Source organism: Ovis aries, chromosome 7, assembly GCF_016772045.2.
Source record: "Ovis aries strain OAR_USU_Benz2616 breed Rambouillet chromosome 7, ARS-UI_Ramb_v3.0, whole genome shotgun sequence".
Taxonomy (NCBI): domain Eukaryota; kingdom Metazoa; phylum Chordata; class Mammalia; order Artiodactyla; family Bovidae; genus Ovis; species Ovis aries.
This window is the reverse complement of record NC_056060.1, coordinates 79,473,317-79,500,542: the sequence shown is the minus strand read 5'-3', so window position 1 is coordinate 79,500,542 and position 27,226 is coordinate 79,473,317. Positions and strand designations below refer to the sequence as shown.

General features: G+C 46.2%; 1 protein-coding gene across 17 annotated transcripts in view; it reads right to left on the bottom strand.

The window, feature by feature from the left end:
* The window catches only part of SUSD6 (sushi domain containing 6), a 97,981-nt gene that overhangs the window by 59,069 nt on the left and 11,686 nt on the right, over positions 1 to 27,226 (bottom strand). For 3 of the 17 annotated variants that reach the window (XM_060418211.1, XM_060418212.1, XM_060418210.1), the window contains exon 1: positions 26,929 to 26,999. The exons of 12 other annotated variants lie outside the window; for them this stretch is intronic. The gene's annotated coding sequence lies outside the window, so the exon portion shown is untranslated. Of the gene's footprint in view, positions 1 to 408; positions 27,000 to 27,226 lie in introns of those variants that run through there. 2 more of the 17 variants (XM_060418208.1, XM_060418209.1) reach the window with 1 other exon arrangement.

Here is a 27,226-nt window from a genome sequence, read left to right as displayed (position 1 = left end):
ACACACAGGCAAGGATCACCACAGAGCTGTAGGGGCCCAGAGAGAAATAGAAAAATGCAAGAGAGAAGGATGGAAAAAAAACACAGACAGACTCAGGACAGGGAAAATGAGAGACACGGCAGAGTGCCTTGGCTCAGGCCATCCATTTCCAACCCTGAAGGCAGGAAAGTATCTCTTCTCTGGACTGACGGCCTGAACCAGGACAGAGACTTTGCCTCCCGATGCCTCTGCTTCCTCATCAGAAAAACTGAAACAGTTTCCTGTTCGTCTCACTCAGAGAGGCTGGACCCATGGAAAGACGCCAGCAGACTGGGTAAGAACCTCTGGTCTGCGTGGACATTGCTAATTAGGTGGTCCAGGGCAAACTATTTCCAGTTCCCATCCACAAAATGGGTAAATAATACCCACCTTATTGGGCTGTTGGGAGGTGGAAACGGAATCAACGTGAAGGATCAGAACAGCATCTGGAATACGGGGCCCTCACATGAGCACTGCTGGAGGCCCCTTCCTGCTCTAACAGGCTGTGACTGAGCCCACACGAAACTCCCAAAGGACACTGTTGTCCTGAGAAAAGGCCCAAAACACAGTTAGTTTAGAAGAAAGAAGAGCCACGAGGTTAAACAAGTAAACCTCCAGAGGTCTCTCCCGTGAAGTTCTAAAAATATATTTTTAAGGAACTGAACATGCCTCCCTCCAAATCATATAACCTTGTACGTGAGCATCCTGAAGTGATATGTGTCTAGAGGGACCAAGGAGGTTTTCCTAAATATGTCCTACAGCGTAAATATGCTGTAGGACAGGATAAGGGCAGAGTTTACAGGACTGAGATACACACACCCGCATACACTCTCTCTCATTACCTCATTATATAGGTGCCATTGTGCCATTATTTTACAGATAAATGCAATCAAAGGGACCTAGAAGTCTTTCCTCCTGCTTTCATACTGCAGAGGGCTCCCTACTCTTTTTTTCCCAATACAAGGTCAAGCTTATTTGCATCTCCTCTGGGAAAACTCATCAACTGAGCCCACAACATGGGACAGCTCTTCTGAAGCCACAGCATCACTGCATGAAGACTGGGAGAACTGATCATAACCTTTCCTGTGGACCACTCACAGTTACTTAACTGTTGTATACTACATTTACTGCAGGTGGTAAATTTCTGCAGAGCTCACCAACTGCCTCTTTCTGTGCCCCAGAGTGTTCAACATTTATTTGTTCACAGAAGCGGAAAATAAAGATAAACCCCAAACCTCATAATGTGTGTAGGAAACACAAGATGGCAAAGTAGCAGCAGATATAAAACAGGAAGGGAGACGGATAGATAAATCCTGAAGTTTTGCCAGTCAGGAAAACAGATGCTTGACAGACATGGCTGTAATTGGTTCCTGGACCCAAAGATGCATCTACGTGTCATCACAGCCCTCTGCTTGGTTTCCATCAGAGCTGAGCAGAGCAGGTTTCAATACTCACTTGGCAAATAAAAGCTGGGACGCTGATTTGCTAAATCCGATTTCTTAGGGCTCTATGTTTGCAGTAACTATACTGCAATTCAGCAAATATTTACTGGCTGTCTTCAGTGCAAGGCCTGGGTGGTCACAGAGATGACGTGGGGCATAGTTCTTACTCTCAAGGAATTCACAGTCTCCATGAGAGGAATTATATGTTTATCCATAGAGCACTGTGAAACTGTTACTAGGGTTTTTTTTTTTTAATTAAAAAAAAAAGTGCTATGAGAACACAGAGGCCATAAGAACAAAGGATTCTGGTTGGGAGCAGGGGGAGGTGAAAGAGGAAGCTTTGAGCTGGACCTTGACGGTCATGCACAGATTTAGTGAGCTCTCTGACCCATTCTGCATCCACAGATCTAATTATAAAGAAAGAAAAAAAAAAAAAAACGGAAGAACAATTCACCGAAAAGATGGCAGAGGGAAAGAGGAAAAACTAAACAGTGACAATTCTTTCTGCCAAGAGCTGCTGACTGCTGCTGTCTGGCAACAGGAAATAAACGTAGCTATATATCTTTACTCAGGGGATGTTTAGGTGCTAGATTCTGGTCTTCTAAGTACATACTCACGGCTGTGCAGGAAAACACCTCCTCCAGGTCAAAAATAGCAAACCCAAGAGAACTGGCTGAAGCAGTCGTGTTTGCTTTTTACCATCCCTGTGGATCGCTTTCCAAAGGCTCTCACGTGGGAGGGCATAAACAGGTCTGTGTCACTGCCTGGTTCTCAGGCCTTCTGCTACATTCCCAGTCAGTCTGGGAATGCTGCCTATTTAAAAATAAACTGTAAAAACTCACCCAAAACCCCCAACTCTAAACCACTCCTTACTTTGTTTCATTTGATTTCACTGAAATTAAAAGGGGTTGAGCGAGAAATGAGGCTAAAATGACCATAGAGAATGGATTCTCAGGTGAAAACGAAAATACAGGCTTACTGAGTTCAAGGTCAGGAGATCTGGATTCTACTCATGTTCTGCCTCTAACTGGAAAACCTGACCTTGAAAAAGCATGATGTTTCACCTCTCTGCACAACAGCCGCTTCAGCATGAACCCCAATATAGTTATCCAATCTTTTGGACCTCCATTATCCTTATCTTTAAACTTGCACTAACAATAGCTACCTTGTAGGCATCATGTCATGTAACACATGTTATCATATGGTATGAGTATGGTGTAAGTATATCATATGGTCTAAGTATCACATGGGAATTACATGTAAAGCACTGAGCACATTGCCTGTATTCAGTAAGTCGTCAAAAATAGGTGTTCTAGTTTTCACCATCTATTATTGTCATCATAATCTGAAAATGTAAAAGGCTGAGCTAGATGATCACCACCTGAAGAGCTTCTCTGGCTCCAAAATCCTCTGGTTCTTTAAGTCACCTTCTCCTTTTTTTCTTTTCTTTTTTTGATGTGGACCATTTTTAAAGTCTTCACTGAATTTGTCACAGTATTGCTTCTGTTTTATGTTTTGGTCTTTGGGCCTCAAGGCACGTGGGATCCTAGCTCCCCGACCAGGGCCAGGGATTGAACCCACACCCCCTGCGCTGAAATGCACAGTCTTAACCACTGGACTGCCAGATAAGTCCCTTCTTTTTATTCTTTTCAGGCGGTTAGATGGAAAGGAAGGGAGATCAACTTGGAGAAGCATGACAGTTACCAGTATATCCTCAACGTTTATGTTAGAAACACTACAACACAATTAAGGAAATTCATCAACGAGCTGAAAGGGGCATGCTCCGCTCCCTGGGGAAGAGTCTTAGCTGTGACTCACACCGAAGCCACAACATGGACACATCTGCTGCCTCTACGCCCTTGTTCATGAAGCACAACGCCCTCCAGGGCCAGCACAATGCGACTTCATCCACCTCATCTCTACCTGTGTGCAGCTCCTCGGAGAGCCCTAAAAGACAGCACATGGCCAATCAACCCAATTCTAGTAATGACTAATCCCCCCTGCAAAGCAGTCTATTTAAACAAAAAAGTGCCTTCTCCTTAATATAATTTGAATGTGGTCAAAAATTTAACGCCCCTCCCCAAAAGTTAAGAGTGTAATCAGAGTATAGTAACAAGATCGAAGTGCTAGACTGAAATTAAATTCAGATGATATTAATAGGCACTTTCTTTTATTCACTCAGCATTCATAGCATGCTAAAGACTACAGAGGATGCCAAAAACTCATAGGATGCAATGAATGAGAACCATAAAAGATGGCACCGAGGTTTCCGGCCTGTGACTGGGTGAATGGTAGACGCTACCACGAGAGGAAAGAATACATGTGGACAAGCAGGCGCTGTGAAGCACGTGATGAATGCAGCTCAGGTCGTGTCTGGAAGGACTGAACTACAGGTACTGGGAGAATATCCAGGTAGAAAGGTCTAGCAGGCAAATTAGAAATGACTATGAAACTCTGCAAAGTACTCTGAACTCAGGATGTAGCCCTGGAGTGATCGGCCTGAAAGTGATCGCTGAAAGCATGCAAAAGAGATGAGAGCTCATCTTGGTGAGAGAGCTGAGTGAGAAGAGAGTCAAGACAGGATCCTCGGGGGAACACTAACTTTCTAAAGCAGCATGTAAAGGAAAGAGAGATCATGAAAGACCCTCCCAAAAGTACAAACCAGGAGCCTATGCATCAGAGCTGTCACCGGAGGGACACAGTGATTCAAGGAGAATGTGAGGGTGAATGGCAGACCCAACAAAGGTCCCATAAATGAAGCCTAAAAGACATCCACTGGATCTGATCACAAGGTTATCACTAGTGATCGCCTCAAGAGTGGATTTATTAGAGTCGTGAGGGAAGATCATGAATTCAAAATGAGAAAGCACAGACAATAAGGGCAAAACTCCTGGGGGGAAGGATGGTGGAACCGGGAAAGAAGGAAGAAGAAAGATGGGATGACAGCTACAGAGAATTTGTGTACTACGACTTGTACCTTCTCAGTTAAGCTAAGGTTTTCAGTTAACGCTTCTGGAACTGCAGCTCTGAGACACTCCCCCCACCCCCACCCCAATCGAGAATCCCTCTGAAATGACACCCACACACTGTGACTGCCAAAGCTAGGGAGACACTGGGGATGAATGTTTAAGACGGGCCTGCTTCCTTCTGTTCAACAATAGAGGCCTCTCCAGCCCATCAGCCCTCTTCCAAAACTACCTCTTCTGTAGGATTCATGAGTGAGAAGGAACTGTTAATCTAGTGGCAGGGCTAGAAAAGTGGCCTCTCCTAGTGTCTCTCAGGCCTTAAGATTCTCTGTAAATATGGTCTCAGTTTCTGCCATTCTCCTCCTTTCCATTCAAATGCCAGCTGAGGACTTGCCCCTGAGATTCAGGTTCAGGATTCCAAGAACATGCTCTTCACCTCCACCGACAGCAGCTTACTGTTAAATGTATACCTGGTGAGGTATACACTTAGACCAATCAAGACACTGTCTTCTAGTCCAAATGTTCTTCATCTTCTGTTAAGTTTCAAGAAGCCTCCTAATTCATAAGCAAACCATGACTCTTCCCGTCCTCCTCCTCACAAATTACCCAAACTTCCTGTAAGTTGTCAAGGTTGGACTGTGAGGCCCCAAGCAAGGAGGAGAAGCAGGAACTTGCCTACTGTTCCTTCCCCTTTGATTAGTCCCACGCCCCAGCACCACCTCTGCCCTGACACGACCCTCTCACAGTACAGAGCCATCCACCAAGGCCTGCATGCTCTAGGTCTAGCTCCAACCATACCTCTAGTTCTCTCAATGTGGAGTTCAAAGTCAGGACCTGAGAAGAAAGGATCTGATTAATGCATAGGAAGGAATAGTCCCTTAAATCTCTAAATACAGACTCAAAGTTTATTTCAAATTAGTCAAAATTCAGGCAGAGGTATCAAATGAAGAACCTCATAAAGTCCATGTATCAACCAAGATGATGTTAAGAGAGACTGTAATAAAACTCAGCAGATGAAAAAGAAGCATCGTAATTTGATGAGGGAATCTGATAGCTCCCCCAATCTTAACACATATCTTGCTGACTTCATTCAACACACATAAAGAGCACTTACTTATACTGGATTCCACAAAAGGTACCAAAGTGAGGGAAAGCTCATACCTTTAAAGAGTTTACAGTCTACAGGGGAGGTGAGACACATACACAGATAACTACGATGAGGTAAAACGTGAAAACCCGTGAGAGATATACAGCCCAAGTGCCACAGAGGAAACAGGGAAGTAAGGTGGAGCCAGGAGAAGGAAATGAAACAGTCAATTAAAGAATTAATCACAACATGGATTTTTAGTCATAAGGAGTCCAATCCTGATTCTGCCTCTTGTTTTTAGAGGTACTTAGGTGTCCTGCATTACCTGCTGTGTCTCTGTTTCGTCATATACGGAGTTGGGGTAGCAATACCTAGTTCATAGAATTGTGACGAGTCCGTGCTTCACACATTTCCGAAGAGCTTAATACAATATTTGGCACAGTGCGACTAGGGAAGATGGAAGGGCCACTGCACATAGGAATTTAGAGCTCCTGTGTCTGCACAGAGCAGTCGGGAGCCTCACTTGTCGACAGACAGCTGAGCACCCACTATTTGCTCATCAATTGTGCCTATTAGATCAGTCACCCACCCAGGCTGAATGGGCCTGTGGTGAGGAGGCACAGGAACGAGGCTCAGAGCGCATGCATGCATATGCGCATGCCAGGATAAACCTGAAGTACACACTCAGTGTTCTGCCTGGAAGCAGGGCATCGCAATACAGGCTAAGTTCCAGATTACACACCACATACTGCATGACACTACAGCACGCTGTTCCTGTGGACATGGTAGCTGTTTGGTAAATGTTTGGTGCAGTGACATGACCTGAACCTGGTTGAATTCCCAATGAAATCTGTCTCACTGCATTAATTTTTCAACAAGTGAACACAGGAGGCAAAAGACACCTAAAAATTAGCCTGAGGGACACAGAAGTCATAATGGAATAACAGAGACTAGATTTACTTTTTCCTTAAACAACTAGAAAATCAGAGATAATTTATGAAATAATGGTTTTCAGACATTCAAAAATAGGTAGCACAGGGCAGTGATCCTTGAAAAAAGGGAAAGAAATGCAGAGTCCTGCGGGTGCCCCAGCTAACCCCATAAAGGAGTCTTCAGACCATAGAGTAGGCAAATAAAAACCTGAAAGAGTTCAATGATTTCACTGAGTTAAAGAGACAGCTGGGAACTGGGGGATGTCAAGGAGGCTAGAATGTGCAGGGCAAAGAAACTGAGAGGAGGGAGCTCAAAGAGAAAAAACTAACCATCTGCAGAGGCTGAGTGTTGATCCGTGCACGTGTTAGAGGAAACTAACAAGGCTAAGGAAAGAACTAACCCCTGACGCTCACACAGAGCCAGAAGTTTACACATTCCCATGGGCCAGAGTGGAAAAAAATAAAAGTCTCCTGGTTCACAGGGCACTGGAAGGAATCTTCACAAGTGTTTGGCCTCAATAGTGGGACCATCCTAGCCCTAGACTAAAGGCTGTCTGCAAAAAAAAAAAAGAAAAGAAAAAGGACAAAAATAAATAAATAAATAAAGGCTGAGAACCAAGCCTTGAAAGGATCAAACCAATTCTAAGTACTAACTGAACTGCTTCTGAGAACAAAGCCAAAAAGTTTTTAAAGGAATATGGAAAGTTTCAGCACCTAACAACATACAACTCACTACGTCTAGTTTCAAATAAAAACTGAGCAGACATGCAAAGAGGCAGAAAATTATGACCATGACCTGTGGTCACAGGAGGAGAATAAACAAATAGAAACAGACCTAGAAATGACACAGGTGACAGAACTGGTGGACAAGGATGGTCAAATCTCTGTTACAAATATACTCGGTGTGTTCATGAGAAAAGAGGAAGGCACAGGCAGGAGACCACAAAGACTCAAACGTTTAAACTTCTAGAGGGAAAAATACAAATACCTGAAAAAATACAGGATGGGATTAACAGATTAGACACTGCCGAAGAAAAAATTCAATAAACTTGAAAACACAGCAACAGAAACTATCCAAAGAGATATACACAGAACATAAGTCAGAAGTATGACTGTATCAAGCAGCCTAACACGTGCATAATTGAGGCATGGGAAGAACACATAGGTATGCACAAAAAAATTTTTTGATGTAAACTATGAACTCACAGATTCAAGAAACTCATCAAACCACAAGAAGAAGTACTTCAACAAGAAAACACCGCACGGCACACTGTAATCAAAATGATGAAAATGATCATTAAAGAGAAAATATTAAAAGCAGTCATGAAAGGGTAGGAGGAGAGACAATGCACCCAGAGAAACAAAGAATTACAGCAAGTCTCCTGTTATAAACAATGCAATCCAGGAGGCAACGGAGCATCATGTTCAAAGTATTGGGGAAAAAAGTCAATTTGACACTGATTTCCTAAGGAAAGTTGACGGGAACTATGAGTTCCCATCACTGGGTTTTTTGTGATCTGCAGTAATATTTTTCAGGGAGGCCTGTGCTGAGCACAAGATGTAAACACAGTGGTCTTATAAACATCTGCAAGTACTTGTTCTTTAGTCACTAAGTCATGGCCAACTTTTTGTGACCCCCATGGACTGTAGCCCACTAGGCTCCCCCGTCCATGGGATTTCCCAGAAAGAATACTGGAGTGGGTGGCCATTCCCTTCTCCAAGGGATCTTCCTGACCCAGGGATTGAACCAGCACCTCCAACATTGGCAGGCAGATTCTTTTAACACTGAGCCACCAGGGAAGCTCTTTGGAAGTACAGGATTCTATGAGGAGTAAAAAGGGGTAAAGACCCTTTCTTACTTTCGTAGAGTCACATTTTATACTCTTGACTCAACATTACAAACTCAAGCTCTTATACAGTCATATTCCTTAAGACACTGGAAAAGAGACAAGCAAGGTCTATCAGAGGATCCATCCCTTAGCTGAAGAAAATCAAGGAAGAAAGAAACAGTAAACCCCATCATGGAAAGAGTCAGCCTCACCAGCATTAGGCCTCAAGACGCCCCCCTCCCTCAAGTGTGCACATCTATTGGTTAATGTGTCTGACGGGCCTTTACAGATTCAGATAAAATGTTTTTTTCAGAACGAAAGAAATATTCCTTAAGAAGCAGGTAAAAGTAACTCAAGAAGTGACACAGAGTTACTCAATCCTTAGCTATGCAACCCAGCCCAGGGTAACATAATCTTCTTCTCATTAAGGACCCTGGGCAGGCACCCCATTCTTCAGAGTCCAGCCTGGGGCTCTACCGTGGAGGGACCAATGAAAATGGCAATTTATCTGTTTTTGACATTGGCTGGTCTGGTCTCTCCACTAAACTGTAGTTAATAAACTATAAGGTCCCGGGAAGGCTGGAGCTCTATCTTTTTTTTTGTGCTTTTTTGGAAAGCTCTTGAGACCATCACTCTCTCAAAAAACCCTAGTACAGGTGCCCAAGAGAGACTCTCCTTCCCAAAATACCTTACTGCCTGAACAAGTGGTTTTCAACGGGGGCAATTTTACAAGCCAGGGTTTCTAGCAACATTTGGAGGACTTTTTGACTGTCTTAACCTGGGGGATGCTATTGGCATCCAAGAGGCAGAGGTCCAGGGTGCCAGCGAAAATCCCATGATGCACAGGACAGCCCCCCAGAACAAAGAATTTGGCCCCAAACATCAAAAAGGCTGCAGCTGAGAGCCCTGGCCTGAGTGATCAGCATGGAGCTGAGCAGGTACCAGCAGAAGCTGTGCACATTGTAAACTCCCTGCTGCCACCGGCAAGCCTCTTCCTATCCTGCTCTTCCTTGATCCTGCTGTTGTCCCTAACTCAGGCTTACAGTCCCTCAGAGGAATTTAATAAGAGTTTAGAGGTCTGGGTGTTCACCCCATCTCGGCCACTAGCTGTTGATTCTGGCTGTTATATATCACAAAACTTTTCTGGGCCCATTTCCTCCTCTGTAAAACAGAAGGCTTGGAAAAGATGACTGAGGAGTTCTTCCAGCTCTCAAATTCTATTTGAATGCTATCTGTCCTTATCATGAGCCAAAGAGAAAGGATCCAGCTTAGTATGCACATCCACCCCTGAAGGACAGAGGTTCTGCTATTGTAGAGACAGAATCCAGCGAAGGGGGAGCTCTGGAGAAGCCAGGAGCTCAGGTACAAGTGATCTAGAAAGGGCTCTGCAAACACTGGCTTAAAGACCAGCCCAGGCTCTCAGGTTTAAAATACATAGGAAAGTCTCCCTTCTGACTTTTCAGGTCAATCTTATTCATCAGTGTTAAGAGGAGGAGGGGGAGGCTCGGGCCACTGAGGAGCAGCCCTGGAATCACTTGGGAGCTTAACAGAGACACTGAGTCTCAGGGTCTGCTCCTAAGTCACTTCAGTGATGTCCCGACTCTGTGCAACCCCACAGATGGCAGCCCACCAGGCTCCTCTGTCCCTGGGATTCTCCAGGCAAGAATACTGGAGTGGGTTGCCATTTCCTTCTCCAATGCATGCATGCATGCATGCTAAGTTGCTTCGGTCATGTCTGACTCTGTGCGACCCTATGGACAGCAGCCCACCAAGCTCCTCCATCCACAGGATTCTCCAGGCAAGAATATTGGAGTGGGCTGCCACTTCTTTCTCCCTCATCCCTGATCCACAGAATGAAAATCTGCATTTTAGTAAGATTCCCCTAGTTTGAGAAGTTTGAAAAGTTTGAGAAGCCCTAGTTTAGCGCATACTGCCCTTGTATTCCCTGCTCTGTCATTTCCTCACTTGTAAAGATTGACTTTCAAGACTGTCCACATTCTATTCTAACTCCACCTCCTTGCACAGTTTGTGCACATGTACACACACATACACACCAGTTCAGAACTTCCAAACCCAGAGTCACCTACAGTCATGAAGACAAGTTCCTTTCTCTTTGCCTCTTGCCTACAAGCCTTGAGTTCAGTTCAGTTCAGTCGCTCAGTCGTGTCCGACTCTTTGCAACCCCATGAATCGCAGCACACCAGGCCTCCCTGTCTATCACCAACTCCCGGAGTTCACTCAGACTCCCGTCCATCGAGCCAGTGATGCCATCCAGCCATCTCATCCTCGGTAGTCCCCTTCTTCTCCTGCCCCCAATCCCTCCCAGCATCAGAGTCTTTTCCAATGAGTCAGCTCTTCATCCTTCATCAGGTGATCTCAGAAGTATCTGGAGTTTCAGCTTTAGCATCATTCCTTCCGAAGAAATCCCAGGGCTGATCTCCTTCAGAATGGACTGGTTGGATCTCCTTGCAGTCCAAGGGACTCTTAAGAGTCTTCTCCAACACCACAGTTCAAAAGCATCAATTCTTCGGCACTCAGCCTTCTTCACAGTCCAACTCTCACATCCATACATGACCACAGGAAAACCATAGCCTTGACTAGACGGACCTTAGTCGGCAAAGTAATGTCTCTGCTTTTCAATATGCTATCTAGGTTGCTCATAACTTTTCTTCCAAGGAGTAAGCGTCTTTTAATTTCATGGCTGCAGTCACCATCTGCAGTGATTTTGGAGCCCAGAAAAATAAAGTCTGACACCGTTTCCACTGTTTCCCCATCTACTTCCCATGAAGCGATGGGACAGGATGCCATGATCTTCGTTTTCTGAATGTTGAACTTTAAGCCAACATTTTCCACTCTACTCTTTCACTTTCATCAAGAGGCTTTTAAGTTCCTCTTCACTTTCTGCCATAAGGGTGGAGTCATCTGCATATCTGAGGTGATTGATATTTCTCCCGGCAATCTTGATTCCAGCTTGTGTTTCATCCAGCCCAGCGTTTCTCATGATGTACTCTGCATAGAAGTTAAATAAGCAGGGTGACAATATACAGCCTTGACATACTCCTTTTCCTATTTGGAACCAGTCTGTTGCTCCACATTGTTCTAACTGTTGCTTCCTGACCTGCATACAGATTTCTCAAGAGGCAGGTCAGGCGGTCTGGTATTCCCATCTCTTGAAGAATTTTCCAGTTTCTTATGATCCACATGGTCAAAGGCTTTGGCATAGTCAATAAAGCAGAAATAGATGTTTTTCTGGAAATCTCTTGCTTTTTTCCATGATCCAGCGGATGTTGGCAATTTGATCTCTGGTTCCTCTGCCTTTTCTAAAACCAGCTTGAACATCAGGGAGTTCACAGCTCACGTATTGCTGAAGCCTGGCTTGGAGAATTTTGAGCGTTACTTTACTAGCATGTGAGATGAGGGCAACTGTGCAGTAGTTTGAGCATTCTTTGGCATTGCCTTTCTTTGGGACTGGAATGAAAACTGACCTTTTCCAGTCCTGCGGCCACTGCTGAGTTTTCCAAATTTGCTGGCATATCGAGTGCAGCACTTTCAGGGGCAGCGGCCGAGAGTGCCAGGCTGCCACGGTGCAGGAACAGCCGAGAGCAGCCACCCCGCGCCCGAAGCCAGGGGCGGCAGCCAGGAGGAGTAACCCGACGTCCAAGGAGCGGTGGCTGCACGGGCGCAGGAGGGCCTAGAGGAGCTATCCCACGCTGAATGTCAGGAAGGGCGGCGGTGAGGAGATACCCCTTGTCCAAGGTAAGGAGCAGCGGCTGCGCTTTGCTGGAGCAGCCATGAAGAGATACCCCACATCCAAGGTAAGAGAAACCCAAGTAAGATGGTAGGTGTTGCAAGAGGGCATCAGAGGGCAGACACACTGAAACCATACTCACAGAAAACTAGTCAATCTAATCACAAGCCTTGAAGCACAGGCTAAATCAGAGCTTTTCTGAGCGACTGATTCAGCCCACCCCTGCTGTTCAAAGACTCCTCAGGAGGTGGGATGGGTACAAACTCTGATGGGAAGAGACTCGTCATTTGCATCTGAACAGACACGGAACAGAGTCCAAAGTTTCACTGTCTTCCTGCTGCCGCTGCCTTACATTACAGAAAAATTCTTGGGGCACAGGCTAAAGGGCAAAGCACACACACAGAGTAAACAAAAACACAGCAAGGGTTCTCCTAGGGGTGGGGGCAGCTGGAACAAAGCAAGACCATGGTGAAGGGTAGCCTAACAGAGCACTGAAACACAGGACAGAATGTGGGGAGAAGTGGGGTAGACTCTGCTGAGCGGCTAGTGCGGGAGAGAAGATTAGGTTGGGGCTCAGCCCCCACCCTACCCGCGGGCCTAAGCAGCAGATGGCTCAGCCCCAGGCAGCTGGCAGAGACAGCCAACTGCACGTGCCTGCCCACCCCTTCCACGGGCTGGAAATGAAAGGAGCAGGGCCCAACCCAAGCATCACCTCCAAAGATCACCCTGGGGGTGGGATGGCAAAGTCACCCAGTGCTCTGCCACCATGAGATGAACCTGGAAAACAACTCTAGTATCATCCAAGGTTCTGCACCCACCTTTGCTGCCTCTGGTCCCCTTCTTTTATCAGGAGCAGACTCATGGGGTATGTCTTGGGATCCTAACACATTACAACCTAAAGTTCAACCTATCCATGTTAAGAGAGGGAAAGTGAGGCCTAGAGGGGGACCACGGCTTGCCCGGGGAACACAGGGCTTGTCAGTGGCTGAACCAAAACTCAGCTCTCCCAACTCTTCACGCAGCAAGGTTCCCCAAATACCTCCCACAGAGCCCCCCCAGACTGAGTGCCAGCCCCAGCACTGTTCCCACTGCTCTGTTCACTGAGCCCTCCAGGAATGGCTCCTGGCCAGGCCTCTGCTAGATGAGAATGTCCGGTAGCGCTAAGTCTCCAGGAACTCCAATGCAGCCAGAGCAGTTCAGGGGAAAAAATTCACGAGTAGCTACCTGCCTCTTCCAGAAAGGAAGCAGAAGGTACACACAGTTAACACTCAAGGAAGGCTGTAGTTTTGGGGGCGTAGGGGGCGGTGTGTGTTTGGAAACGAAAAAGGCTTGTTCTGAGCGCTGAAGGGAATTATCAGCCAACACAGACTTGGAGGCGAGTCGGAGCTAACTGCCAAACCAGACTGGCTTAATTAAGACTCTCCCACCCTCTTCCCCAGGAAACCCACCCCCTCCTCTGGCTGGTCACATTAGCCATAAGAAGCAGTCATTTCAGGGAAGCTGAAGCCCTCTCTGGTGACCTGGCCCTGGGGGACAGGCTGTCAGCCAGGGGGCCAGGCCTGGAGCTTCAGGGCCCAGCTGCCCTTACTGTCACCTCAACATCTGCCTTCAACAGCACCTGCGCTGCAGCCCACTCTGGATCACTGTGTGCGCAGAGTGGAAGAAAACACTCATTAGCTTTTCAAATGTAACCCTCTACAGAACCTAAATAGAAGGCACAGTTACTCAGCTGCAAAGCAGAAATCCTCTCGTCCTCATCAAACAAAGCTGCACGTCCACAACCAGCTATGCGGTTAAAACTGGGCGGAAAGAGGCTAAGGAGGACTGGGGTGAAGTCCGTTGACTAACTGCATCTAGGGACCTGGCAAACCCCAGCTCCGAGGTCTGGAAGCATCGGTAGTGAAAGCATCCTAATAAGAGGTCTTTCCTAAACGCCTGCGGCTTTGCTGCTGCCTCCACACTCCAGGGCAATCACCACAGGCTCCTCCTGCCCCTCAGGGCTAACATCAGCCCAGGACCCTGGCCATGGATATGCGGGGCCAGACAGTGGCCTGCCAGAAAAACTGCCTTACTCAGGGGTTGAAAAGCAATGTTTGATCTAGTACAACCAAGGGGTCATAATGGGCCCTGTGCTCAAACCCCTTCACATCTGCCACAAGCATGCTGCGGGTGGAGGGGCACGGGAGTGTGGTGAGGGCAGGGAATCGGGACACTACAGCCGCACTTCCGTGTCTTCAACCCCAACATAGAGCCCCGCAAGAACTTGCCCTCCTGAAGGGCAAATGCGGTTTTGATTTCCAAACCTCACTGTTTGAGAGAACTTCTTGTTTTCTCTCAGCTTTTAAAAAACAGATGAATGCTCCCCTAGGGAAAAAGCAGCTGTAAATACAGGAGAGGGCAGAAAAAGAACACTGCTAGGAGTTCCAGAGGAACCATTATACTATTGTAAAAAGGCTTCTCAAAAGAATGAACATACCCCATTCCAAACAGAAAACACACAATTTCCTGTAAAGGACTTGTCTGAAAGGTAACCTTTGGGCAGATGGTTTCTCTAGGCTGCTCCCTGCTCTACTCAGCACTAACACCTTGACATGAAAAGTGAGTTAGTGATTTTCTTCCTGGGAACCTTAAAAGAACTAATTCACAACTCAGTCAGCCTGCTTGTCTATTACTATCATCACTACCTAAACTTCATCACCAAACTGCTGCAGACATTTAAACAAATTTAAGCCGTTACAATTTTAGGCAGACTGATGCCACAGTATTTACTAGTTGAGATGAGAATGGGAAGAGGGTATAAATCTGAGACGGGCAGCCTGGCTTCTGCACTTCCAAAAGGAACTGCAATGTTCAAAGGCTCAGGATTCTGGGAAATCACCCACTGGCTTATTTTACCTCTCCATCACGAGTAATGAGGCTGCCACCCCAAAACCCATCTGCCAAAAATAAAAGATCTAAAGAAGTGTTTCAGAGAAAGTTTGTGAGAAGAAAACTCAAGCTGGTTTTATTTTCAAACAAGCTGCAATTAAATGGCTTTGCCTCCGTAACCACACTTCCTACCTAGAACTCCAGTTAAGTTTAGATGTGCCTCTCAGATCGAGACTGGATTACAGGGAATTTAGCTGGCTGAAACCGGTCTCAGCCCACAGACGTACTAACCTGTTTGCACAGTCCTGGTTGAATATAAGAAATAAAAGCTGGGAAGGAAGTCAGCAGTACACTTATAATTCTGAGTCAGAAGAGGAAGATACTGCTTTTAATTTCACATAAGATTCTATTATTAGAAGGAAACATGTAACATAAGCCATAAACCCCATCAGTGACAAAGCAAAGAAAAACATGTATTTATAGAATATATTTAAATCCCTAAACTTCCCAGAGGAATTAATTTGTCACTAATACAAACAAATCAAACTGCATCTACTCACCACTGCCCCTAACGGTCTGTTCCCTTAAGCTATGAGCTTCCCTATGGCCAGGCACCTTTCACATCCTCCTTTAGAGAGGATTCATCACACGTGCACCTGGCCTCCCCACAATTCCCAAGAACACTGGCCAACTTCTAGAATGAACACAGTTCCATGTGAACTGGGGTTTCAAGAGAATCTCTGAGTGGGACAAACTCTTGGGGGACAAGCTGGACCCTCCCTGATCTTTCCATCTTCTCTCAGGTCTTGGTTTCCAGAGCCCTAAAAAAACTCCTTGATGGTCTTCCAGCCTCAGGCCACCCAAAATCCTGCCAGGTACCACACTCTCAAGCATGGTCACATTACCTTCCACCTCTGTCTGCTCTGTGCAGTATCATGTCCTATGTGAAGCCTGCAAAAGGCACAGAGACCACAGGCCCCAGTCCACTTTCAGTGGAGGTGGAGAAGCTGCCTGCCCTGACGGCAAGCAATCAAGGCACACAGTAAGGCAAGAGTGTCTATTTCAGTAGTCTATGTGGGTGCAATACAACACTAAATCACGGGGCACGCGTTTCAGAAAATAAGGAAGAACAGCAGCCACTACTTGTGTTATGGACAGAATAATGAAAGAAAAAAAGAGACAGAAATGGACCTGAACCAAGACAATTAAAGAGGGCCTTAGGGACTTTCCTGGGAACCCAGTGGCTAAGACTCTGAGCTCCCAATGCAAAGGGTCCAGATTCAATCCCTGGTCAAGGAACTAGATCCCACATGCATGCATGCTCAGTTGTGTAAAGCTGTTTGCAACCCCATGGACTGCAGCCAATCAGGCTCCTCTCTCCACGGGATTTTCCTGGCAAGAATACTGGAGTGGGTTGCCATATTCTCCTGCAGAAGATCTTCCCGACCCAGGGATAGAACCTGCATCTCCTACATCACAGGTGGATTCTTTCCCATGGAGCTGCCTTGGAAGCCCAGACAGATCCCACACACTCAACTAAAAAGATTCTGCATGCTGATGCTAAAGATCCTGTATGCCACAACAAAGACCGAGCACAGCCAAATAAACATTTAAAACGAGAGAGAGGACCTTAAAAAGGAACGAAGGGAGATCTGACCTGAAAGCCTTGAGAGCTGAATTAGTATGTAGACAGAAAGAGGGAATTTCTGGGGCTGGAAGGCATAAATAAGCATGATAAATCGGGAAGGCAGGGCTGGGGAAAGAAGCCAAGAATCAGGGGAGAACAGAAAAAAAAAATCCATTTGAGATCCTTCAGGGCAAGGCACAATTCTAACGGTTTCCCTGGTATCTATCACTTAACAGACTCTGGTTATTCCACAAAGTAAATTAAGTATTCCACTGAATACTTACTATAAGGCCAGACTGTACATCTATGAAAAACAGGCAGAGAGATTCAGCTTTGGATCCATAGGTAGTAGGGAACCAGTGAATGTTCTTGAGCAGGAAACATGACTTCATCCAACCCAACAAGTATTTACTAAAGGCCTACTATGTAAGAGGCACCGGGCTACTCAGTCATCGCCCTCAAGGAGCATGGGGGAAGAGACGGTAATATGACCTCCCGCACACACAGGACTGCATTCTCTTCCCTAGTCTTACTTGAGATAAGAACAATGCTCAGGGGACATGAACCTGGCAAGGGAGACGAAAGCAGCCTGGGAGGCCAGACAGGATGATTAAGGTCTGGGCCAGGGTGGTGGTGACAGAAACCTCCAGCAGAAAGAACTGGCAGGAGCTGGTTACTGATCAGACAGGAGGGGCTCAGAAGAAGGGAGTCATGATGACACAAAGTCAGAAAGCAGCAAGATTCGGTGTCAATTCCCAGATGGTAAGAGCTTCAGGCCATGCTTTGGCCCACTGACAGCCTAAGGCTAAGGTCAGTCAGCTCCGACATTCTGCCCATTTTTGGGAATAAGGGTTACACATTCCATCCTTCCCACTAGCCCAGTTTTTCATGCTAGTTGTGATTTCCTGTAATTCCCATTTGCAAGGGGGTGAAGGAGATGGATGAGTTAACAATTCCTCAGTCCATCACACAGTAATAACACATCTCAATCGTCCAGCACTAAACTGCTACTGGCAGCTCTTATTTGGGAAGAGGAGAACAGGGGGAGGAGGCATTACATTTTAAAAGCCGTGAGGCAGTGTTCTCCCTACCCATTGAGCTCTCCTCCTGGGCAGAGCCTTCCCAGAGACATTTAGCAAGGCAGAGGCAAGGGATGGAGCACCACCAACCCTAAGAGCCAGTACCAGTTCCTACAGAGCAAAGAGGCCCAAGATCCCACCCCACCTGGCTATGTGAAAACTGAACGCACAATCAGGAGGGCGGAATCAACATGAACAAGGCCAAAAATGCTTGAGTACACGGCATCAAATGGAAACTAGCAGCTGGCCTTGCACAGCAACTGCTCTCAAGGTAGGAGGACACCTGAGGACTTGCCAAGTGCTTGTCCCAAAGCAGAACTGCCCAATGTGAGGCTCTGAGCCACAGGAGGGCCATCCCAGCTCTCAGAAGGGTGGTCCCTCCTCTGAACCCTGACACCCTGCGGCCACTGCTGCCCCCGGCCATCCTAGACAGAAGTAGGACAGTTAACAGGTGAACAGTGGTGACTTCTGGAAGGGAAATCACAGGTGATTTCCTTCTTCCATGAATCAAGTAATCTGTATTTCCTAATCTTTCTTTAAAAAATAAGTAGAGGGACTTTCCTGGCGATCCAGTGGCTAAGACTGCAAGCTCCCAATGCAGGGGGCCTGGGTTTAATCCCTGGTCCAGGAACTAGATCCCACTTGCTCCGCGTGTTGCAACAAAGATCAAAGATTTCATGTGCTGCAACTAAGACCCGCACAGCCAAATAAATTAAAAAAAAAAAAAAAAAACTAGTAAGTTCATTTTAAAAAAAGTAGAACTTGTGATTTCTTAAATTTTTTAAAAACAAGAAGTTGGTGGGGGAAATGAATTTGACATGTGTACCATTAAAGCATAGTCCATAGATCACAGACACAATTGAGCGACTAACACACACACACACACACACACACACACACACAAATACACACACATCATTAAAGTGAAAGTGCAGTTTAGCCCTCTTTCCTAACCATTAAACAAGAATAAGAGGAAAAAGAGTGGTCGACTGAATGAAGAACAAACAGCTGCGGGTTAAAACAACTTGGTGGATCCTGACATTTTCCAAACAAGTGCATCCCTCCCACCTGTGACATATCCTGACTGCTTGAGAACAGGCACCCACACCCTCCACACAGGGCCTCAGAGAACTAAAACTGGGGTGCTGAGAATATGCTAGCACAAAACATTTTCCCAGTGCTTGGTTTAGGCTTCCTATGGATGGCAAAAGGCCTTTTAGAAATCTGTGACTTGGCTGTACCAATGGAAGACAGATGTTTTGTTACCCTGCAGGACTCGACTCTGTAACCGGGGTGGTCACACTCCCAGTAACGTGGAACCTCAGGATAAGAAAAATAACACATTATTATTATTACCTAGAATCTAACTGTCTAATCACTGCACATGACTCTAGGCATTTTCCATTTAATATCTGACTTAATCCTCATAAGAACCTTAAAAGGTACTACTCCTATCTTCAGACTTCCCTAATTACTCGGATGAAAAAGAATCTGCCTGCAACATAGGAGACACAGCTTTAATCCCTGTGTTAGGAAGATCCGATCCCCTGGAGAAGAATTCTCAGTCCATGGTATTGCAGAGTCGACCTAGCGACTTTTTCTTTGGAGAGCAACTCTCTATCCAGACAAGGTATAGAGAAGTTAAATAATTTGCCCAAGGCCACAGAGATAGCAATTCATGACAGTAAGATTACAAATGAATCAGTCTGACACCAAAGCATATAATCTTGGTAGAGGTTCAAATCAATTCCATGTTCAGTTCAGTTCAGTTGCTCAGTCGTGTCCGACTCTTCGCGACCCCATGAATCGCAGCACGCCAGGCCTCCCTGTCCATCACCATCTCCCGGAGTTCACTCAGACTCACGTCCATCGAGTCCGTGATGCCATCCAGCCATCTCATCCTCGGTCGTCCCCTTCTCCTCCTGCCCCCAATCCCTCCCAGCATCAGAGTCTTTTCCAATGAGTCAACTCTTCGCATGAGGTGGCCAAAGTACTGGAGTTTCAGCTTCAGCATCATTCCTTCCAAAGAAATCCCAGGGCTGATCTCCTTCAGAATGGACTGGTTGGATCTCCTTGCAGTCCAAGGGACTCTTAAGAGTCTTCTCCAACACCATAGTTCAAAAGGATCAATTCAAAGATGTTATGGGGAGGGGAGGTGGGAGGGGGTTCATGTTTGGGAATGCATGTAAGAATTAAAGATTTTAAAATTTAAAAAATAAAAAACTAAAATTAAAAAAAAAATAAAATAAAATAAAATAAAATGATTTAAAAAAAAAAAAAAAAAACAAAAGCATCAATTCTTCGGCGCTCAGCCTTCTTCACAGTCCACCTCTCACATCCATACATGACCACAGGAAAAACCATAGCCTTGACTAGATGGACCTTAGTCGGCAAAGTAATGTCTCTGCTTTTGAATATGCTATCTAGGTTGCTCATAACTTTTCTTCCAAGGAGTAAGCGTCTTTTAATTTCATGGCTGCAGTCACCATCTGCAGTGATTTTGGAGCCCAGAAAAATAAAGTCTGACACTGTATCCACTGTTTCCCCATCTATTTCCCATGAAGTGATGGGACAGGATGCCATGATCTTCGTTTTCTGAATGTTGAGCTTTAAGCCAACTTTTTCACTCTCCTCTTTCACTTTCATCAAGAGACTTTTGAGTTCCTCTTCATTTTCTGCCATAAGGGTGGAGTCATCTGCATATCTGAGGTTATTGATATTTCTCCCGGGAATCTTGATTCCAGCTTGTGTTTCTTCCAGCCCAGCGTTTCTCATGATGTACTCTGCATAGAAGTTAAATAAGCAGGGTGACAATATACAGCCTTGACATACTCCTTTTCCTATTTGGAACCAGTCTGTTGTTCCACATTGTTCTAACTGTTGCTTCCTGACCTGCATACGGATTTCTCAAGAGGCAGGTCAGGTGGTCTGTATTCCCATCTCTTTCAGAATTTTCCACACTTTATTGTGATCCATACAGTCAAAGGCTTTGGCATAGTCAATAAAGCAGAAATAGATGTTTTTCTGGAACTCTCTTGCTTTTTCCATGATCCAGCAGATGTTGGCAATTTGATCTCTGGTTCCTCTGCCTTTTCTAAAACCAGCCTGAACATCTGGAAGTTCACAGCTCATGTATTGCTGAAGCCTGGCTTGGAGAATTTTGAGCATTACTTTACTAGCATGTGAGATGAGCGCAATTGTGCGATAGTTTGAGCATTCTTTGGCATTACCTTTCTTTGGGATTGGAATGAAAGCTGACCTTTCCCAGTCCTGTGGCCACTGCTGAGTTTTCCAAATTTGCTGGCATATTTAGTGCAGCACTTTCACAGCATCATCTTTCAGGATTTGAAATAGCTCTACTGGAATTCCATCACCTCCACTAGCTTTGTTCATAGTGATGCTTTCTAAGGCCCACTTGACTTCACATTCCAGGATGTCTGGCTCTAGATGAGTGATCTCACCATTGTGATTATCTGGGTTGTGAAGATCTTTTTTGTACAGTTCTTCTGTATATTCTTGCCACCTCTTCTTTTTTTTTTTTTTTCTTGCCACCTCTTCTTAATATCTTCTGCTTCTGTTAGGTCCATACCATTTCTGTCCTTTATTATGTAATTCATTTCAAATATTAAAATTATCCTAGATGTATTATGGAATAAGAGGGAAAATGCCCATTCACTTTGGGAAGAAAAAAAAAAAAAAACAGGAAATTTTGAAAACTGTTCACACTGCAGCTTGCAGCTCTACACCCTCCTGAGTGGACTTGGACTTGGATTCCCAGCTCTACTCCAGAACCTCAGCAGAGCGAAGTGTTTTAACTTGCAGACTGATTCTAGGTAAGAATTCCTCAGTTAGAGGTGGATGAGGTGACTTAGCACACTTTGAGAAACACTGCTTTGGAGGTATTCTAGGAAACTTTCTGAAGCCACTTAAGAGATTGAGAACTAGGTCATTAGATGTTGATGGCTAATTCCCCCCAACTGCGAATGAGACACGTCACCTCAGTCACAGGCGCTGCATGTGAAGAATGCTGTTGGCAGAATGGAGTGAAGGGAAGCAGGAATTCAGAGACTTTAAGTCCCAAAGCTCTCTTTTCTTTACAGATCTGCATCTGAGGAAGCCATCTGCCCCACACCTTCCACAATTGAAATAACCTGGCTAGAAGCTGCCCCCTAAAATGAGCCTGATTCCTCTGAAAAGTAACTGCCAAAGATGGATACACTGAGTATTAATGACCAAATTCAGATATCCTTCATAGAAACTTCAATACAAAAAGGCTGACAGGAGAAAAAAAATTTTTAATATGTTTTTTTTAAAGTCCCAACACAGGGCATATTGCCTGGGTCTTGGCACTCATTTGTAAACTGAAGACAGACGCACTTGCTGTAAGGTTTTGCCTCTCAGTGTTTTACAGTTAATAGGTATCCATACACATATGTGAGCTCACCAAGTTTGCCCTTCTTTTTTGGCTTAAATTATCTATGTCAATTGCATTACTATCCAAGAAAGATGGCTCCAAGTTCAGGACTGCTTTCGGTAATGTGATTAGGCTGTACAGAAATGCTAATGCTTTTCTGGGCACTGGGCTGACCTTTCCCTGATCCTTTCTGGTCTCTGAGGGTAAGTCCTGGCTGCTGCCTCCCTTTGAGGAAGGACACCCACCCCCATTATGATTCCTTGAGGTTTTCAGAAAGGTCACATAGTGCAGTCAAGACTTCAGAGGTGTCTGCTTCTGCTGCTACTTACCAGTTGTTCATCCTAGAAAGATGTTTTTTATCCTCTTTTGGCATCAATTCTCATAACTGTAAAATGGGTATAATATAAGCAACCTATTTTGAAGCTGCTGTGAAGATTATATAAACTATGTAAGTCACTTAGATCATCAGTGCCTGGTACCCAGAAGGCACTCAAGACATGTCATCTTTTATTAAGGTTTTAACAAGGTTTTGTGTGAATCTAGAGTTTTATACTTCTGAAGCAGTCTCAATTCATTATTGCTACAATCAGCCCTCACAATAATCGTTTACGATAGACAGGACTGAAGGTGTACGGACACGTCCTGCTATAAGGAAAAGGAACTGACCTGCTCTTTACTCGTGAGCTGCGTGTTCATCAGTTCCAGGTACTGGGTCAGAGGCCCGTCTCCGTCATCTTTGGTTACCACCCCCCACACTCACGCCAGCAGGTATCAATAAATCAAGGCTGGGCGGGACTGAGGATTTACTGCAAGGGCTGCCCGTGCTATAAACCAAGCAACCCCAGGCTTGTGGCAAGGAGCTGGGGAACAAATCAGAATCACTCTTGTAGGGAATTCCCGGCTACCCTGAACACAGAGACAAGAGGGCTGACTTCCCCAGTCCTGACTCCCACCTCACCCTCAAGAGGAAAAGCAGCAGCTGCAGGAGCGGGGGCAGCCAGAGGTCACTCCGAGGGAAATGGCAGAACTGTCCCTGCACAACCTCTGAGGCAGCCGGGAATCAGCACAATATGACGCAGCATTACCCAGCCCCTCCCGCTGGGCCAAACAGGGGACCCATAAATGTGGCACTTCAAAGGCAAGGCAATGCCGCCTTCAGTAGCCGAAATGGAGTTGCTTCAGAGTAGAGTACAGGCCAGTCTATAAATACCAGGGATTAAAAGGCTTCCTGCCGGGCCCAACTGCCACCGGCCTGAAGACAAAGGCTCTCTGGTTCTCCAGACCCCAAACAGACTCCAAGATGAGTCCTTCAGGTTAGAGCTGCCAACGGCCAATGGTCAGCCCCTCCAAAGTGATACCCAAAACTCTTTTTCCTTCTTTTCCAGCTCGGCCAGCCTCTCCTTTCCACATCCTTCACCCAGGATCACCCACTCCCCAGAACCCCTCCACAGCAGCTCCCCCACGCACTCTGGTCTCTCCAGGTTGCCCCGTCTCCCTCTCCACCTCATCCTCCACCCCAACTTCCTCATCAGTATGTATTTTTACCTGCCATGAAAACAACAAAGACTTTGGAATCATTTTAACCTTGGTTCGAGGTACACACAGTTACTTAAAAACTACTTTTTTTGGGGGGTGGGGGGGGACTGTGCCAGGTCTTATTGCTCTGTGGGCTTCCTCTAGTTGCCGCGAGCAGGAGCTATTCTCTAATTGAGGTGTGTCGGCTTCTCACTGCGGTGGCTTCTCTTGCTGCAGAGCATGGGCTCTAAGGGCTCGTGGGCTCAGCAGTTGTGACTTCCAGGTTCCAGGGCACAGGCTCAACAGTTGCTGCGCACAGGCTTAGCGGCTCCACGGCACGTGGCTGGGTCTTCCCAGGTCAGGGATCAAACCCGTGTCTCCTGCATTGGCAGGTGGATTCTTCACCACTGAGCCACCAAGGAAACCCCAGTACTTAACTTTTTTAGAGCTTGATTTTCTGATGTATAAAGTGGATACAGGCCCACCTAGCAACAGTACAAACACAGGGCCTGGCACAGAGCGTGCGCTCAGGACTTCCTGCCTTGTCCCAGACCCCACAGGATTTTTCTTCTTGCCTCTTTCCTGGGCTCTGTGACTCTGATACAGTCACTCTTTCTAGGTATCATACCTGCTACATCCAAAGGTCTCAACTCAAAGGAGTGACTCAAATGACGAACATTTTAGTCACTGATGTTATCTGTGGAGCAGACACATCTGGGCAGCCGGTCCCATCACCAACCTTCAAATTACGCTCAAGACAGGCCTGGTCACCCTCTATCTCCCCACCACAAAGGACCCATCTGGGGAGGAAAGCAACCAGAGGGGATGGGAGGACACAGAGTCGGGAGTCACTTCTGGCCTGAGGCAGGAGATAAATAAAGGCCTTGTTAAGGTAAGGGCAGCACTTCCACACACAACTAAAACCCCAAAAGAAAAATTCCCATAATTCCACATTTACATGTAAAACTCTCAAATTAATTCTGACAGCAAGAACATCTGCCAGTTTTGCTAGAAACACCATCTGGTTCATTTCTGATAAGGCCCAGGCACAACTTCACACGGGCCAGGAACTGTCTACAGTCTGGTTCCCAAAAGGTGGCATCCTAGATGACAGCTCCAAGGCAGGGTGCCATTCCCCTCTCCCTGGAGCCCCAAAGCCGCTGCTGCCAGCTCCCGATTAGGCCTGAAATAAACCCAGAGTTTGATTCTTCCCTAAGTTTCTCCTCCAAGACCTCTAGGCACTACCCTTACAACCAGGATTAATTTAATCAAGTCTGTCTTCAAAAACCAGATAAATAATACAGCAACATGAAAAACGGCCTGAACCACTTGAGTTTCAGAGGGGCTTTTACAGAGTGGGTGGGAGGGCTCCTTCCTCACTCAAGAGTCTTAATTTGTGATTAGCTAACAGTAAGAGGGTCCCCTCCACGAGGCCTTTAAGGTCCTCCAAGTGTCTTCCTTTCACCAAGCCAACAGGAAACACTTTGATGCACTTCATGAGGCCTTCAGGCTGCCATAAATAAGAAAAAGAAAGCAGCCTGGGAGTCAGAGAAGACTTGTCTCGAGGTGCAATGACTTGGCTGGTGGCAGCACCACAGCAGGCCCACTGTTCAGATCCTGATGGGAAATTAAGCATAAAATGTGAACTCAACACCCATAGCAAGGATACACTCCAAGGAAAAATGGACTACAAGGCTCACCAGCCACCATCAAATGCAAATGGAAAAGGGTGTGTTCGAAACACAGGGTAACAGGATAAAAACTGTCAAGCGCGAGACTCTGCACAAGTACGCACATGCTCTCTTCCAGTACACCGGGCCAACCTGGGCTGCTGAACTGCAGACACTGCAGCACCTACACTGTTCACCAATGCTGGGTAAGGACTTCGTGACCCTATGAAGAAGGGAGCCAGGCAAATGCGGTAACGCCTGTTACGTAAAAAGAGAACTGAAAAGGGGAGGATGAGAAGCGTACTGTACAAACCCAAGGTGAGAAGCCAGGGCAAAATCAGCTCTGGCCCCACAAGTGGGTTTGGTGACTAGGACCTCTCTCTCACTCTCCGAAAACAAGACTGGGCAGAAATCACTCAGGGTCTTTTGTTTGGTTTTTTTTCTTCTCAAAATGTGAATACACAGAAAAGGAAGCTCAAGACTGATTTCCCACCAAGTCTGGTTTCAGCTTACCCAGTCAGCCGCACAGACAGGCAGCTAGCTGAGGAGCAGATGCAAAGTCACCAGCAGCCCCAGAGGGGTGTGGAGGAAGAAGCTGAGAGGCCTTGTGCTGGCCTTCCAGGACACAGGGAGGAGGCCTGGGAGGCTGCTGGCGTGGACTCAGCAGCAGGGCAGGTTGGCAGAGAAGGCTAGACTGAAGGAGCTGAGAAAACAGCCCACTACAAGGGCAGTGTTCAGGAGTCCCCCCCAAGACAAGCCAGGAGGATGCGAAAGACAAGCGAGAGGAAATGCACCCCTCCCTTCTGTCAATCTGGACGCCATCCATCTGCCTCGGAGAGTGAGAAAGGAAGTGGTCCTAAACCAGCCTCTTCCCTTCTCGGACAGACTGACCTTCAGTAACCCACACTGTCCAGGCCAGCGGCGTGTTTCACATCCACGGCCCTGGCCGGTGCTTCCCATCTGCCCACTCGTGAGACCTCTCTGGTTTGCAACAGGGGCCAACAGGCCACAAGAGCATTGGCATCACCATTTCTGCTGCTAACTCAGCACCTGGCCTTAAGACAGGACACCTGTCCTAAACTACACTCTGCGCCTCACATTCTGAAGCTTTCAAGTGGGCATCACTCTCTCCTCACTTCCAGGGTGACTGAGAGGATAACAGGCTAACAGGCAATAATTACTGAGCACTGACTAGGAGCCAGGCACCAGGCTAGCTGCTTTGCGTGTCTCCTCCAAACCCCTGTATGTAGTAGATATTGACTTTAATTCCATTTTCAGTTGACAAACTGGGGCTTAACAAAGAGACTCACCCAAAATACATAAGCCAGACAGAAAACCTAACGCTACAAAAAGCAAGGGTTAACTACTAAACATCACTTCTTTCCCCAAATAAACTGCCATGAGTTAGCTTTTAATTGTCAGACACCATACCGAGTGTTTTAACTATCCCATTTTATTTGATTTTCGTGACAATCCTAGGAGGAGTTACTTTTCAACATAATTTAAATAATTTAAGTCATGCATGCCAATAGTGAAAATTCAAATGAAACAAAAAGCAAGTTTAAGAAGTTATAGTTAACCACTATAAAGCAATTATCCTCCAATTTTTTAAAAATAAAACAAAAAGTTCTAGTTTCCTGTTACCCTTTATCACCCCAGAACTCCCCATCCCAGGTAATTATTAATATTCTGGTGGTTACCCCTCAAGAGACAGGTAGTGGTAACATTCTCACCTTCACTTCACAAGTGATAGAACTCCGCGTCTGAGAGGTTAAACCCACTCAAGGTCATGAAGCTGGGAAGTGGCTGAGCAGGGCCAGTATGAGTGCAAGGTCTGCTCCGACGCCTCCCACTCATACCCACTCCCCCGAACAATCATCCATTTTCATTCGCCATAGGAAAGGTGGAAACTCTGCCTGGCCCGCAGCCAGTCTCACTCCTCCACTTTCCTGACCAAATGGAAAAACAGCCAGAGCAGTCTGAGCACACCCCGCCCCAACAACGTTAGTGCTGCTTCGTGTTTTTCAACTC